The sequence below is a fragment of the Cupressus sempervirens genome, chromosome 2, assembly GCF_028749045.1.
Source record: "Cupressus sempervirens isolate cs-2001-9-10 chromosome 2, ASM2874904v1, whole genome shotgun sequence".
Lineage (NCBI taxonomy): Eukaryota > Viridiplantae > Streptophyta > Pinopsida > Cupressales > Cupressaceae > Cupressus > Cupressus sempervirens.
This window is the reverse complement of record NC_143119.1, coordinates 456272293-456289348: the sequence shown is the minus strand read 5'-3', so window position 1 is coordinate 456289348 and position 17056 is coordinate 456272293.

Here is a 17056-nt window from a genome sequence, read left to right as displayed (position 1 = left end):
AAAAAAATCTACCTAGACATAGTTTCTGTTTCATGTGTTTTCATTTTTGGATACCCATTTGGGTTAAATAAAGGTTCCAACTCTCATAGTTCCACTATTAGTGTTATGGGTTAGAGTATTTAAGTACCTTGGGATACATGTAAATGTAAAAAAAAATAGGACTATGTAATTGAGCCATAATTATGGAGAATCAAAAGGTATAAATTGGAGGGAGGCTTAAAATTGTAACTTAGAACATTCCAAAAAAAGAATTAGGTCAAAAGGTTGAACAGTTTGAAAGTTATTGTAGTTTTTCAGTTTCTAGAGACCTCTTAAGAATGCTTCAAAGTTAGGTTCGAGGAATTAAATGACCTTGTACAGGGTCAAAAAATGGGGGATGAGAAAAGCTATCCATAGGACTATAGAGAACTCTAAGAGCTTTCCAAAAATGTAAACGGTTCATCGATCGGAGCTATGGTTCAAAAGTTATGCCTCCTGAAAGTTCAACTACTATTTTTTGGATTCTTCTAATTTTGTACCGACTTTTGGAGCCTTTGATTTTGGCGGTGGATGCCAACTAGCACTTTGTAGAATGTATTCCTAATCCTTAACCATTTGGGGTTTATTTAAGGACATTTCTAGCATTGTAAAAGGTAGTTTGAAGTTGAGTTTGAGAGAAGGTACTGGCAGAAGAAATTATCTCCAAATTTATGCTATTGTAAGCCCATAGGGCATGTTTTGGAGTCTATTTCTTTGCACTAAGTGTACTAGTGTTTTTTCATAGTTAATAAAATTTTCCCTTTCTTGTTGTGTCCATTCTGTGCTTGGGTTGTGTCCTCATCAAATTCATATGTTATTATTGATATGATTGAGGGTATAGATATTTCTATTGATGTGGAGTTTGATGTTACTGGTGTGGATTCACTAGTTACTGATTTGGTTTTAGATCTACATGATACTGTAGATCTGTATGTTCTTGATTTACCTATGGTTGACAAGGCTGAGGATTTACACATTATTCTTTTTGGGGATTTGAATCCACATGTTTTTGCTAATATGGAGTTTTTTGCTATTAGTGTGGGTTCACTAGTTGCTAATGTGGATGAGGGTTTTTTGATGAAGCATTATGTTCAATTTGTTCTTGGGTGTGAGCATGTTGATTAGGTGGTTGAGATTTTGGTGTTTGACAGAATGATGTGGATGTGGATGATGTGTAGATTGGTTTTCTAGTCCCTATTGGAGTGGAAGCCTTTGGTGAAGATAAAGATGGTTGTTGCTCTTTATTTGGGCATTAAAGTGTGGGGTACACTTTTCTATTTACTTGGGGAGTCTGATGCAGGAGCATCTTGGGTTTGCTTGCAATCCTACATGTTTAGAGGGATTTTGGTTAAGTGTTGAGGAGCACCAAGCTTGGGTTTTGGTGGAGCTATGATTTTATGGTTTGGTATTTGTTGTAGACACATTTGGAAACCTTTCCTCATGGTTACATAGAGATTGGATGGACTAAGTTGAAGTTTGAGCTATTTAAACCTTGCTATTGAAACTGTATTTTTCTAGTTTCTAGTTGCTTGTTGCAGAGCTTATAAATATTCATCCTTAATGAATGAAAGGCTACACAATTCAAGGATTGAAGAGAACCTAGAGTACTTACTTGTTTCAAGTCCACAAGTTCTAATTCATTGTAGGTTGGGAGATATGGTAATTCTCCTGGAGTATCAATTTCTAGTAGTTTCACATGATTATCTATTGTGGGTGACTTTTAGGATGGATGCACACCTTTCCTTTGAGAATCAAACTATGTTCATTTAAGGGAGATTTAATTGGAGCTAGGAGATATCGAGATTTTACTCAGATATCAATTTTTGGACATTCAATTGTTGTTGCAGGCCGACTTGTGGCATCTAATTTATGTATTTGTATTTAATTTATGTTTTGGGCTGACTTGTGACTTGTATTGGTATAAGTAGGGGGTCTTGTGGAGTATTTTAGTCATTCATTCATGGAATGATTCATCAGAGCAACTAAAGGGTGAGTTTTCTTGTGTCTATGGATAGAGCACCAAATGTGAGATAGTTGACAACAAGATTGCAATGGAGTTGTGAATGTGTGAATAGAGTGCCAAATGTGAGGTAGTTTACACTTGGATCTTGGATCTTGGAGAAGAGCTAGGGAAACAGCTACAAAAAGGATGTTTCTTGGTGGGCTTATGAGCACAAGTTTAGTTTTCCTTGGTGGTTTCTTCTAGATTACTATTATGTTATAGATCTGGGCTAGTTGAGATTGGTTTGTAAGTTGGATCTTGAGGGAACTTGAAAAAGAAATGTTATTGCTATTGTATTTGGTCCTAACTTGGAAGGCCTTATAGTTGGGCATATTGCATGTAATCAGCTATATTTTATGAATAAAGGATTGTGATTTGGTATCAGATCTTGCATTGTTGCTTCTTTCTATTGTGTTTTTGTTGTGTGGTTATATTGTTGGGGGCTAGGAAATCTCCTTTGGGGATACTCCTACCTTGCACTGTGTCAAAAATAATACATAACTAATGTAAACTCAAGAATAACTCAAGACATGACAAAACTGTCATTCAAGATTCATTTGTATTCTTAGAATTACAAAATTGAATATGGCACATAAAATTGACACAAAGACTGACTAGACCAACTGCAAAAATAGCATAAACACTAAAATTATACAGAATTTGAACCCTAACTACACATCTTGGAAATCTTTTTATAGGAAGGATTGCAACATGCCTCAGTTGGGAAGATACATGTCAAAAATTCATTGGAAAGCATATACAAAGATATTTTACAATCTGTCGTGTTACAGACATCCTTTGTATTTTGATCAAAATTTAAGATGCAGTTGCAAAATTGGTAGGTGGCACTTTCTACAAGTGTTTTGAACATATTTATGTTTGTCTTCAACTTCGTATCACTTTCCTTTCCTTTTCTTTATCTTTTGCCCTTTCTACCTTTAACTGCATCCTTAAACTGCCTAATCACTGTCACCAGATGGTATGGCTTTTACATCTATTATAACTTTCTATATAGCAATATATATGTCTTCATTAGGCTAGGTGGCATCATTAACCACATTCAATTCCTTGAGGCATTTCTTCTATTTAGCATATGTTATTGCTTTAACCTTTGTAGCTATCTTGGTCATTTCAGCTTCCAACTTGTAAAGCATGTCAATCAAATCACATACTACTACTATACTTGCTTCATCATTACAATAGGATAGAAACCTAGAATAGTTCAAAATGCTATCAAATAAGGATGACCATTCCACCCAGTCCTTAGTTCCTCCATCACTATCCAAAATTGTAGGCACAAAATTGGGTGTTCTTGTTGGAATTGCTTTCATTTTATTTTGAATCAATTGCAATTTGCCAATAAAAAAGCCATTGAAATACCTTAATTTATTTATCATCTTCCTAGTATTTATAGTTCTAGTCTCAATCTCCTTGCTTGATTCCAAATCTTTTTCACCAATTGCCATTGCTTGACCTAATGTACCTTCAATCTTAAATGCTTTTCCCTCTTTTTGGATGCCTTTGTTTTCAATTTTTGCAGTTAATCTGATAATGTTCTTTAAAAAAACTATTTAATTCTCTAATCTAATGGTTTTTTTGCTCCAAAACATAATTATTCTTCATTTCTTCCTCATTATGCCTCCTAGTTTAGATATACCACTCATAGGCTCCTTCCAACTATGCTTCAAGGACATCCATCTTGTTCTTTCCCAACAGTGCCACTGAAGTTTTCATTCCTTATATTTGGATGCTAGAGGTAGAGTGTACATTACAAAATATCACATCCCCCCTAGGGAACTCTTTAATTTCCATAAGGGTAGGCTTTGGATGCTCTGGACCTAAACTCCATATAGCCATTGTTTGAGCATCAAATTTGTAACCTTAGACTCTCAATTCTCCAATTGGTTCTCATCCATAAAAGAGATTGTCTTTTCATGCCTCCTCATATGGTCTAGTAGAAAAGAAGAACTAACATCCCATCTTGGGAAAACAATCATGCTACTTCTCCTCACTAGATCTCTAGCTTTTTCTATAGTAAGAGTTTCATTGGTAGGATCATACTCTTGCAGTTTCTATACCAATTTAACAACCACCTCATCAAAGTCACATGGCTTCATTTGTAAGGACAACTCATTTTGTTTCAACTTAAAAACAAAGCTTTTAAATTATTTTGTTTTGATGAAGTTATCATCACTCATAAATTCATTTTCTTCAATGATCCTATCATTGATCATCTGAGCCTGTAGCTATAGTTTCTTAGCCCTTTGCTCATCCTCAATGGCCTAAGCTATCAAATATCTTCTTCTCACATCATCAAAATAATAGCTACCCCTGGGCAAGATCTGTAAGGCTATCTATTGAGCCTTTTGTAGAACCTCCACCATTTTCTCCTTATTCCTTTGATCTACCCATTCTAAACTCTCAGGTTGATCATCTTCATCATCACTGAGTTCAACCATAATATTCTCATCAAAATAGTTACGGTCAACTTTTTTTCTTTTTTTTTTAGGAACTTGTGTAGATATTTTATTAAAATTTTGCACAAATTTGCCCAACCTTGACCGATAATCTTCCTTGGGATAGAATCCCTTAAAGGATGAATCTACTTTTTTCATCTCCTATTCAAAGATTAAAAAAAATCTGTATTTGATCATTCTCCCTCTACTGATATCCTCATTTAATTTTTCAAAAATGAAATCCTCCTCCCATAAAGGTTTTGTAGGAGTTAGAGTATATCACATCATGTTCTTTAGGGCATTCTTGACTAGATTGTAGGGGTCATATGTTCTTGCTAGTCTAGCTAGCAATTTGTAGCTTCTCAAAAAGGCATCACTCTCCTTAATGGAATTTTTTCCTATCTTGAAATCTCCTACTTTAGTACATCTACACAAAAATTTTCCTTTCTTGATAGTTTTACCTAAATATTTCCTATTTAATGAGATTAGTTGCCAAAAAACTTTTATAAACTGTAGTCTCTCTGGGACATATTTAGGTAGAAAGTGAGGTGGCTAAGGGAATTCATATATCCTAATTAAATAATATTCCTCAAACATAAAAACACTTCCCAAATCATGTGCCAATTTTTCTCTAGCATCGCAATACATTTTAGGTTTAAAAATCTTCATAACACTTCTAGGTATTCTTTCACTAACCAGTCCTATCATTCCCAAAATAGAATGCACAAAGTCATTATAAAAGGAAATAACATTTGAATAAGGGTAGAATCTTCACCATACCCTTTTCCACCTTGCACTAGTAACATTTCTCACCTTTCCTTTGTGTATTCAAAGAAACTCTGATAAAAGGAATCAACATTTTTTAACTAGACCAAGTGCATGATCAGTGAGTAATGATGGAACTTAAAAATTCTCCAATTGTCCCTATTATGTAGCAATGATCTCATCATGGATCTTGTTGATGATTTATGTCACATATTCATGCCCAACATTTGTGTTAGGATCTTGAATATTCAATGCCATGAAATAATGTCCTCCCTAAGCATTCATGGTTGCATCTGAACCTAGGACTTTGTTGAGACCAAAGACAATATTCTTGAAATACCTCTAAAAGAATTGAAGGGGCATAGGATTTTCTACCTCCTTCTTCTTTGGAGTTTCTACTTCTCTTTCTTGGATAGAGGGATGTGCCTTGTCATTTCCCTACCCATATAAAAAATCTTCTAACTCTTGAAATTTTCATCCAGTCCATCTATCTCAATAGGAAATGATATTGGATCTTCCAAATCAAATTCCTTTATGAATGTCTCTTTATCTAGCACTAGGAAGATGCTTCTATCTTTCCTATGGAATGACTTGCTAACTAGATTATAATACTTTATCAATACCTTTACTAGGTCAATATCCACACATACTTTTGGCATAATCAGCTTGCCCAAATTCCTAACCAAAGGGTTGCAAACTGGGACTTTCTTCATTCTATTCTATTAAAAGAACTAGAAAAATTCATATCCATTCCTACTATGAACCTTTGCATCTCTAAAAAATAAAAATGGATCTCTGAAGGCATGATTATTCATAGATTGTGCATTGGTAGAGCCAGGTAGAACGTGCATCCGCTCTTCTACAAATGAACTAGGGCTTTTTGTTTGTGATGTAGATTCTTCAATTTGGACTTGTGTAATCAATTCACCTTCTCTCTAAGCCACTTCTTCAAAATAATTCAATTAAATCTGAATGCTATATGCTAGAAAATCACACAAAATCACTCTACAACTCAGATTTTGCTCTAAAAACTCAAATGATTATGCAACTAGTGATGAAAATCTTTGTTTCTTTATAATTTATCTGTCTCTACAATAGGACTGTGGCATTAATGGAATTTAAACTAGAATACTTTAAAACCTATCAATCTTTGAAAAGCTTGCAAATTCTTCACTTTTTCATATTTTGTACTTTTAGCTCATGCCTTTTTATCTAGCTCAGACATGGCCATTAAAAAATTCTTTGATTCCTTTTAAAATTGAAAGCTATGAAGATGTGATGATCACTTTGTCACTTATTCACTATGGTTTCCTTTCTTCCGTCATTTTTGGCTATGACCATGTGAATAGGGCTATCTCTACTAGTTCATAACTTTGCTTCTCTTTTCCTTAACTGCTACTAGCCTGTGAGGCTACGATTACTTTTAATCGCTACTTAACAACTTCATTCACTACATGGGCTTGTGAAATGATGATCACCTCTTTTTATGCTTTTTCACTACTTCATACCTATTCACCACTTTATTTTTCTGACTGTTGTAATCTAGCGATGACATGTTTTCTTACTACTTCACATTTTCACAGTAGTTTGGAACTTATCACTTTTGTTACTTGTGATGATATAATGCTTCTAATCTTAACCTTGTTGCTTCTTCATAATTTCTAGACGTGATGTTTTCTCTAATTGTGAGATGTTGGGATAAACACTTTTCCTCAACTATTACTTCATCTTGCAACATCACAACTTCAAATTTCAATTGTCTTTGAAATCTTGCAAAAGTGTGATAAATGGTTCTTTGCCATTTCACAAATTAAAATATTAAAAAAAAATGAAACCATTCAAATATGCATTGATATCCTTTAATTGTAACATTTTTTTTATTTGCAAGCTCACAACTTCATTCATTAACCACAACTTTTGACCTGTGAAGATGCAATTATGAGCATTTTGCTACTTTGTAACTTTTTCCTTTACTCCTTGCAATGTTGTGATTTCTTTGACCTTAACTACTGGGTTACTATTCACATATTCAAAACTACTAGATACAAAGTATTTCTTGGAGATGCGATGGTGTAACCATCGTTTATACTAACTGTCACTTTACTTCATAGTTTTTCTACCAAAAAATTGTAACCTCACCTAAACTTGTGAAAGTGTGAGTTCAAGCTTTTGCCACTTCGCTATTGTAATCTCTGGTCAATCATAAAATCCCGTGATGTTGCAATGCTTTGAAACATAATTGTATGACTACTTTCCACACCTTGGTAGCTTAAGTGTTCATTGCATTTCAAACCCTTGTGAAAGATTGATGACTATTTCCTTTGACCGTCAAATGTTCCTTGCGGTTTTGCAACTTACAATCTTTCTTTATGGCTCAACTATGTGATCATGTGACAACCTTTTAATTTGATTATTTTTCCATTATTACTATTTTGCAACTTGAAAAGTTAATTTGATAATTGACCTTGTGATGATGCAATTATAAGCTTACGTAGCCTCATTACCTTAACTCCAGGTTTCTCTTAACCACTTATGATCATGTGATAACCTTAGAAAATTAACCACTACTACCTTTTTCATCTTCATGACTCAAACTTCGTGGTTTATTTGATTTCCTATGATGAAGTGATGATTTAACTTTGACTGCCATTTTTACCTTTAACACCATCGTGACTTGAATTTATTTAAGCTCGAGCTGATCTATGATCATGCACTCCCCACTATATCACTCCTTCGTATCATTAACATGAGTATCAAAGACAACTTCTACGATGCTGTGATGAACTATTGATAAACCATTTCTCATCATTGCATCTTTCAACATGATTAGTGATTAGGATAGAGTGATATTGCAATTAAAAGACTTTCACAACATCACAACCTAAGAGATAAGAGAGGCATGAAATATAATGTGGAAAATATGTTAAAATACTTAGGGATATCAACATATAAGCAAGATTTTCATATATCCATATTTAATACTTTCATGTCAACATACCAATATTTCAACAAGACATAAAACATACCTTTTTCCTTAGGTTTTTTTAATGAGGGATTACACGTTTTTTAGAAACCCTAAGAATTTGGAACACAATTTTTCCTAATTTTTATAGAATATCACAAATTTTTTTGGTAGGTAAAAATAGGCCATCACTAGTGATGATTTTATGGTCTTTTGATGTCCCTAATAAGGCTTGATGATAAAAGCTAGGACATACTTATGTAACCGTTGCAATTGCACCTTTTCATACTAGCTTGCATTTTATGTTTCATTCTAGCTTAGCTTTACATTCTAGGGTTTATGCTTTCCTCTTCTTGATCTTATCTTATCTTATCTTATCTTTCTTATTTCTCACTTATTTTTTATCTTACCATCTCATCTATGCTTTTGACCTATCTTTTCTAAACTCAACTTCTTGAATCCATTTTCGGGATCGAAATCCAAATTTGGGTTTATCTTGCTAGTCAAAATTTCTTCCTTCTTCTATGTAGTTGGTTGACCTATTTAGGCTTAGTCTTTAAATCTTGTTGGGGCAATCATCATTTCTTTATTTCTTCATCATTCCTACTCTCTTCCACTCTTCTTGTTAATTTTGATTTAATCTCATTTCATCTTTCATCTTTGTTTGACCTAGTTCTTATGCTTTATCTTTCTTGGTCAAACTTAGTCAAACTAGGGCATATCTTCATTGCTTGGTGGTCACTTTTTGGTCTTAATCTCTTATCTATCATCATAAACTTTTCTTTTTTCGAATTTTATCAAATCTAGCTTATTTTTGAATCTCCTCTATCTCATTTCAATTTCAATCCCAAGGGGACATGAATATTTTATCATTGTTACAAATTGCTTTCTCCTACAACTATCTATTTTCTCTTGATCTATCTACTTTCTTTTCTTGACATATTAGTGCTTGTCTCACATACTAATATTTTGTTTTCTCTCCCTAAATGTTTAGTATTTCTACTAAATAGACCATGCATTTAGGATCTTCTATCTCTCTATGCTTCTGTCTTTAGAGTTAGGTATCTCAATCATCTTGGCCTCTTCATTCTTTGATGTAATATGCTCCCAGACTAATCACATATTAGTGAAATTTAGATAAATGTATTCACCCAAAAATGGTCATCTAGACTATGAGCCCCCTTCCTAGAATTTTTGCATAATTTATTCAATTCTTATCCTTGATAAAATCTCCAAAAATCCATTTATTTGATTTTATTCTATAGTTTGATCACTTTATCCTAAGTGTAGGATTTGAGAAAACATGAAAATCAAATTCGTGAGGCCCAAGAATACCTGCATGTAGAAAACCTATCACGAAGAAGAAAAAGACAAGAAGAGGCAAGGGTTTGATCCTAAAAACATGAAAATTGTATTTTTAGCAGAAGAATAGATTATTCAAGAGATCAATAATTACAAAGGGATCAATCCTTATAAAAGGAGATCAAAACTCAAAAAAGGGTAACCTAATAAGTCACAAATGGTAACCTAAAAGTGAAAGCTATTTAATAATTATTAAATAATTATTAAATAGAGAAAGCTAAAAAATGAATAAAGTGAAATCTTAAGAATATAGAGAAGGTAATGTAATAGATGAAATTAAATTAGTCTTTTCTTTAAGACCCCTCCTTAAGATGAGCACCAATGTAGCTACAAATAATGCAGAAAGAAAACTTGGGTCCTAGCAATAAGGTCTAATGAGGTACCTAATGACAATAAAATCTCTATGAAATGGAGAAATAGAGAAAGCCTAGTGGGAAAAACTCTACTCCAAAAAGAGATAGCAGAAATCTAGTGAAGGACTACAGAAGCCTCCAACTAGAGGAATGTTCCAGAAAATAGGAACAAAGAGTGATCATGAAGAAAACCACCGAAGCATGAAGAAACCACAAACTCTATCAAAAAGAATCTGCTGATCTATAGAACCTCCTCTGAAATAGAATGAAAAGAAAAGTGTCTATACGGTAGATGATCCATCTTACCAAAATGCATAGGTATCTAACCACTGCAATCACCTAGTACATTGGATCAAATAATAAATACATAGCTCACTCCAACAAACCAAAGAAGCATTAGGAACAACAAAAGAACCCCCCCTTAATACAAACTAGGTGAGGTGATAGGAAACTAAGAAAGTGGGCCAAAAATCTCCTACAAAATATAAAGAACCAAGAACACTGAGAGTGAGGAAGAGGTACAGACACCTATAAAGGCACATGTCATTGACACATCATGGGGCTAATGTCATGAAAGGGACACTCACATGACAAAGGAAGATGGCCTAAATGGAAACAACTATCCCCCCATGCCACTTTATAATATAGTGCAAGTATAATAGATCACAATGATGAAAGAGATCCTAAAAATCAAGGAGTGGCACTTTATTTTAGTGCATTTGCATAAAAATGCTTTAAAATGATATCCACAATGATTAGAAAGGGTAAAGAGCTGATACAATAGAAAGTATAGCCCAAAAGAAGAGATCCCATGCCAAAAAAATGATCTCTAGACCTAAAACATCCAAGATATCCACCATAGAGAAAAAGAGAAAAAAATATGATAGAAAGAGCATGGAGTAGAATCTAGAAGAAATTACATCATTTTAAAAAAATAGATAGAACCAACTTTCCAAAAATATAACAATTTCAAAAAAGGGAGATGGGACGCTTAAGATATGCCCTCTAGAATAAAAAATAGAACATCTAGTTTTGACTACCAAAACAAGAAAACAAACTGCATCAAAACCAAACAACTCTTGCACCATTATTTGTGCCTCAGAACCAGCTTTTTGATGCTTCTTTCCGATTGAAAAAGACCTTTGTATGTCCAAGTTATGACCAAAAAATTGATAGTAGGTTGAAAAAGGAATTGAAGGGCATGCCAGAGGGTTAATGCACTATTGATGTCATGCTAATGTCAACATTTCATGGCAAAAAAATTGATAGCTTGAAGATCATCACAACAAAAAAAATTGCCACATAGTACTACCATATGGCATCCACATGGCAGAATGAGCCCAAAAAATTATGTACACCTAACATGTGGCAGGTGTCAATAGTGCCACATGGGTGTGAATATAGTGAGGCCATAGGGCAGTGTTGTGGTGGCTGCAGGGGTGATGCTTTGGTGGCTACAGGGGTAGTGGAGTCGAGGTAGGTAGGAGAGCTATGATGGAAGGCGAAGTGACATCATTCAGCAGTGGTGCGGTAGTGAGGTCTTCCAATGGTGGCATATCCTTGCAATAAGGACTCCAGATAGTGTATCCTAGTGGTGGCATATCTTGTCTAGTGGCCAAAAAAAGGTAGAGGGTTTGTGGTGCCAGAAAGCATTATCGATGCCTAAAAAATAGAAAAAATGTTTGAAAAAGGGGGCTATGAATGGAAAAAGGCCTGAGGCCTCTTTTAAATTCTATTTTATTTTTCAAAATTTCATGTCTTGAACTGCATGTAGAGGCTATATGACCCTATTAAAAAAAACTTTTTTTACCTCTTGAATCAACATTGTCCAAATTGGACAAACTTTATATGGAAACAGGGGTTTTAATGCCTTCTAGATCCATCTCTGAAGTCTATTTGGCCTCAAACTACTCCAAAAATTAGTGATCCCCCTATTTTGTTAGGAAATACTATGAGCTACAACAAATCTAGCTTTGATACCATGTAGGATTTGAGCAAATATGCAAATCAAATCCACGAAGCCCAAGAATACCTACATGTAAAAAACCTATCACAAAGAGGAGAAAGACAAGAAGAGGCAAGGGTTTGATCCTAAAAATATAAAAATTGTATATTCAAAAGAAGAATATATTATTCAAGAGATCAATAATTACAAAGAGATCAATTCTTATAAAAGGAGATCGAAACCCAAAAAAAGGTAACCTAATAAGTTACAAAGGGTAACCTAAAGGTGAAAGCTATTTAATAATTATAAAATAATTATTAAATAGAGAAAGCTAAAAAAATGCATAAAGCAAAATCTTAAGAAGAGAGAAAAGATAATTTAATAGATGAAATTAAACTAGCCTTTTCCTCTAACACTAAGTTCATATTAAATTAAAAGAATATGTCACCCTTTTAATCAAATAAAATTCATCACTTGTCTCTTATCCTAAGTTGCACACACAAAAGAATTATTCCTATTTTAGAAATAAAATAAAGTGAATTTTTATCTACACATGAATTCACAATTTTCTATGTGAGAGGAATCTTCTATTTTTAAAATAACTTTAATTCTCCTCCACACATTTTAAACCCTCTCAAAAGTCAACTATTAATTGTGATTAGTTGAGATACTTGTGCACATGGAACACTCAAGATGCATTTTCCTCCCTTGATTATGCCTCTTTTTCCTCTTAATCTCTACTGTCAATTTTTCTTTAAGAAGGAGGGTTCCCTCATTCTAAGATCTTAGTCTCTCATGCTATTATTATGCTACATATTTTCTTGGTGATTTTGGAGACTTGGAGCATTCTTGCATTTTTATATTGTAGATTAGCTCTCATTCTACTTACATTATGGTATACTTTTTATCTTAGTTTCCTTTATACTTTATCTTAGTTCTCTTTGTTAGCTTGCATTTAATTTAGAATATCTTGCATTTGAATTGTATTTTATTCTACATTCTTGGATGTTGACACTTTTGCCTCTACTATTTGAATATTCCATTCAATGGTGCAACTTGCAAGGGTTTTCATAGCTAGGTTCATTTGAGAGCCATCATTGCATAGCTCTTGCACATCATAGATAGGAAGCTATAAAACACCTCTTTAGATGCTATCTTTCATGGGTATTCTCAAGAATAATGGTTTATAGAAGTGTGAAACATTTTATACACACAACAATAAGGTTCCCTAAGTTTAGTGTAGCAAGATTATAACTATATCAAGGTATAAGCACCACGATAACCCTTGAGTGTGATTTTGCAAACACAAACAAGGATTATATGTTGTAGATCAAAAATGTCAAGTAGGAAAAGCATGAATGATCATGACACTTTAGATTAAAAAATATACCTACAAGAAGAAAATAAGTAAAACATGCCCCATGCTCCCCAGTCTTCTAGTCCATGACATCCTCAAGATACTATTAGGGAGGGAAAACTAAGCAAAGAAAGCATCATAGATAATACACAAAGAAAGTGTAGTGGATCACGGCTCAACAAGTTTAATATTCAAGTGCACGTGTGTAAGTCACATGACCATCTCTTTAGGACTCACATCCGATAGTGAAAAAAATCATAGCATCCTAGACCATAACTAAGGTATCCAAAAGGTGTTGATAAATAATTGATATCAAGGGGAAGTGTTGAGAAACACTATTAGACAAGTTTTCCAAAGAAGTGTCAACACACAAAGAGACCTTGATAAGCTAAGTAGTTGTGCCCCCTAGACCTAGACAAGAGTAAATTCCAAGATAGATGAGGAAAAGTAAAGCAAGTGAGTGCAAAGAAGGACTGATAGACATAGATGCAAGTGTTTCAAGTAGTGCATATTTCTAGGTTTTCACTACTTGGCATTTTTTTAGGACTTTATATATATATATATAATATTTTTATGTTTAATTTTTTTTGGCAATAAATCAAAGTGCCTATTGCTATTTTTCTCTAAGATTTTCATTTTTTCAAGATATTTTCTATTTTTTAGGTTTTTTTCAACATCATAAATGATTTTTTGGGGATTTTTGAGGATCATAGAATATGTACAAATAGCTGAGAAATAAGATACTTAGGCATATAACTTCTTCAATTGGAGAATGTTGATAGGCTTAGAGAGTTGTTCTCCCTTAGGTGTAGAAAGCTAATAGGCACTAGATCCAAATGCAATAGTGACAATGTATGGGCCCAACCAATTTGACTCAAACCTACCCTTCTATTCTCTATTATGTTGGTTCTTAGGATTCTCTATAAGAACAAGCCTGTCTACTTGGAATTAATAAGGATGGACTTTCTTGCTAGATGGTAGACATTCTTTTCTAATAAGCTTGCATGTGGTGAAAAGAAGCCTTTCAGTGTTCATCTAGAGTTTCTAACTCATGAATTCTCATAGCCATATAGTCCTAATAGGTGATTAATTTGTGTAAAGAGATATGTAGAGAGGTAATCTCAACTTCTAGTGGAAGGAAAAATTCAAAACCATAGACAAGTGCAAAAGGTGTAGCCCTAGTGGGAGTCTATATAGTTGTTCTATAGGCCCATAATACTAGATTAATATGTAAGTACTAGTCCCTACCTGACTTGTCAATTTTTATATGCAAAATTTTCAGTAGTATTTTTCTTGAGGCCTCAGCTTGGCCATTCCTTTGGGGATAATATATTGAGGACCAACGTTGCTTGATTTAAATTTTTTTGCAATGTTGTTTTAGGTCCTTATTTTTAAACTGCACCTAATTGTCAGTGAATATGGAAGAAGGAATAACATAGAGGAAAATGACATGATTTAATATGAATAGGGAAATGTGTTTTTCTATTGTAGTATACCACAAAATAACTTCAACCCATTTTCTAAAATACTCAATTGTTGTAATTTTGAACTTATGTTTGCTGAAAAAGCTTGGATGGATCTTACCCACAAAGTCAAAGGTCCATTGCTAAAAAGGCCAATGTGTAATAGAAGGGATGAGTTCATTCTTAGGAACATACATTAAGATGTTCTATAACTTACGTTTCTTACAAGATTTAGCATATCTAACAACATCAACTTGCATAGATGGCTAGTAGTAACTTGTCCTAAGTAGTTTTCCAGTAAGTCAAATGCCATTAGAGTGTGATCCAAAAATGTCATTATGGACTTCAGCTAATGCCTTTTTAGACTCATCAATCTCTAGAAATCTAAGGAGCATTCCATCTAATCACATTCTATACAGGTCACCAAAGATGAGAGTGTAGTGAGAGGCATTACAGATAAGTTGGCATTTTTCATTGCATGCAAAATTTTCAAGAATGATTTGGTGATACAAATAGGAGAAAATGGTAGAATAAAAGGAGGAATCATGACCTAATACCTCATCCTTAGGCACCTCAAAGAGGTTTTCACCTTTGAATACATCTTTATTTTTACTTTTTTTTGGTTTAGACATTACCACAAGGTGGTTTTCACCATATAAACTCTTATTTTTCATTTTTCTCTTTAGTTTGTGACTAAGGTATTGGATGTCTATTTTAGCCATATTGATTGCCAGTTCAATGGTGGAAGACACTACAAGTTCAATGAAATTTAGGTAACATGAAAATCTCATAATTATTTTGGAATGAGGGTAGCTTTGGTCTTTGATTTTGACTAGACCAATATATGAGATTTGGGTGCATGAGAAAAAGTGATGTGGAAGCTTCAAGGTTGTTGATAGAGAGGGGTCATCTCTAGTGAAGAGAGGGGTCAAACTTATAGAGAAAGCTCCAAAGGAGTCCAACTCAAGATAGGACCTAGAGACCTCAATGTGTTCTATTAAGGAAAGGTTTGAATCTAACTCATCTAACCCTACATGAGACTCATCAACTATGTTCAATTGGGTAGCATAGGCATGTATCACATCCAAACATATTTTATAAGAAGCATTAGAAAGTAACTCCCACTCATCCTGAGAGTTAGTACTTTGATCATGATTCACAAGTCGAGCTATGTTTCTTTTGATTCTCTTTGTATTAGGAGCTTCTTTATTTGATTCATCAAAGTCAAGTTTCCTAGATGTAGACACTTTAGTAGTGTTATCATGAAACAAAATCTCCTCTCTCCAAAGAAGGAAAGTAGAAGGGGTTAAATCTACTTTATGTGGTGTAACAATAATAGTAGGTTGGACATCAGTTTTAGAGTCACCAGTGGTAAAGATTTTCCTTTCAAACCATGGTAAGTCATCTTTGACACAATGCCCTATACCTATAGTATCCTTACTCTTTCATCTCTTTTTGTGACTTAGAGGTTCAACAAGAGCACTATTTTTATTATTCAAAGGTCCTTGACCTTGATAACCCATTTTTATCAAAATTTTGCAGCCCTTTCCATATCTCTATTGAGAAATGGGGGTAGTAAAAATGACTGTGTTATTATCCTCTTGTCTATAGATCTATTCTCTAACAACTTGGTCTTCTTTTTCAACTTATAAAGGAATTGAGGATTGCACAAAAGTACCAAAGATGGTCATAGAGGAAGCAAACAACTTCATTTTCTTAGAGGGTTTCCCATAGGAATGTGGGGAAATAGGTAACACTTAGATGGGGTCCAAAGTGTATTCTCCCACCTCAATACTCATCATTTTTAGCTTCTTTTCACACTCTACAAGAGACAATTTATGTTGACATATCAACCAAGTTTGTTATTAGTGACACATAGTTATTCGGATTATATATAGCTACCAAGCTCATTGTATAGTTCTCAATATTTTCCATGTAATTTAGTTGTTCATTGAGTTCTATAGTTACTACCGAGTCCTTTGAACACATCCTAGTGGTTATCAAGAAGATTCAGTTACTGTGAAGACCAACAGTGTAAACCATGCATTTCAAATGATGCCAAGTTTATTAGTGGTTATTGAGTAGTGTAGTGTTCATGGAGTTCGTAGTGTATGTGATGAGAGTTCAATGTTAACCAAGATTTTTAGTGTTAACCAAGAGACTTAGTTTATACCAAGCTCAAAGTGAGAATGTTTATCAAGTCATACAATGTAAATCAAGAGACTCAGTTTATATGACAAGTTTCATAATGTCTACCAAGTCACTAGTGCAGACCAAGTTCAGGACTACTTAGAAGTGATCAGTATGGATTGAGCTTCTACGTCTACCGAGTGCATGACAATGTTGAGTATTGTTAGTGGATGCTAAGTATTA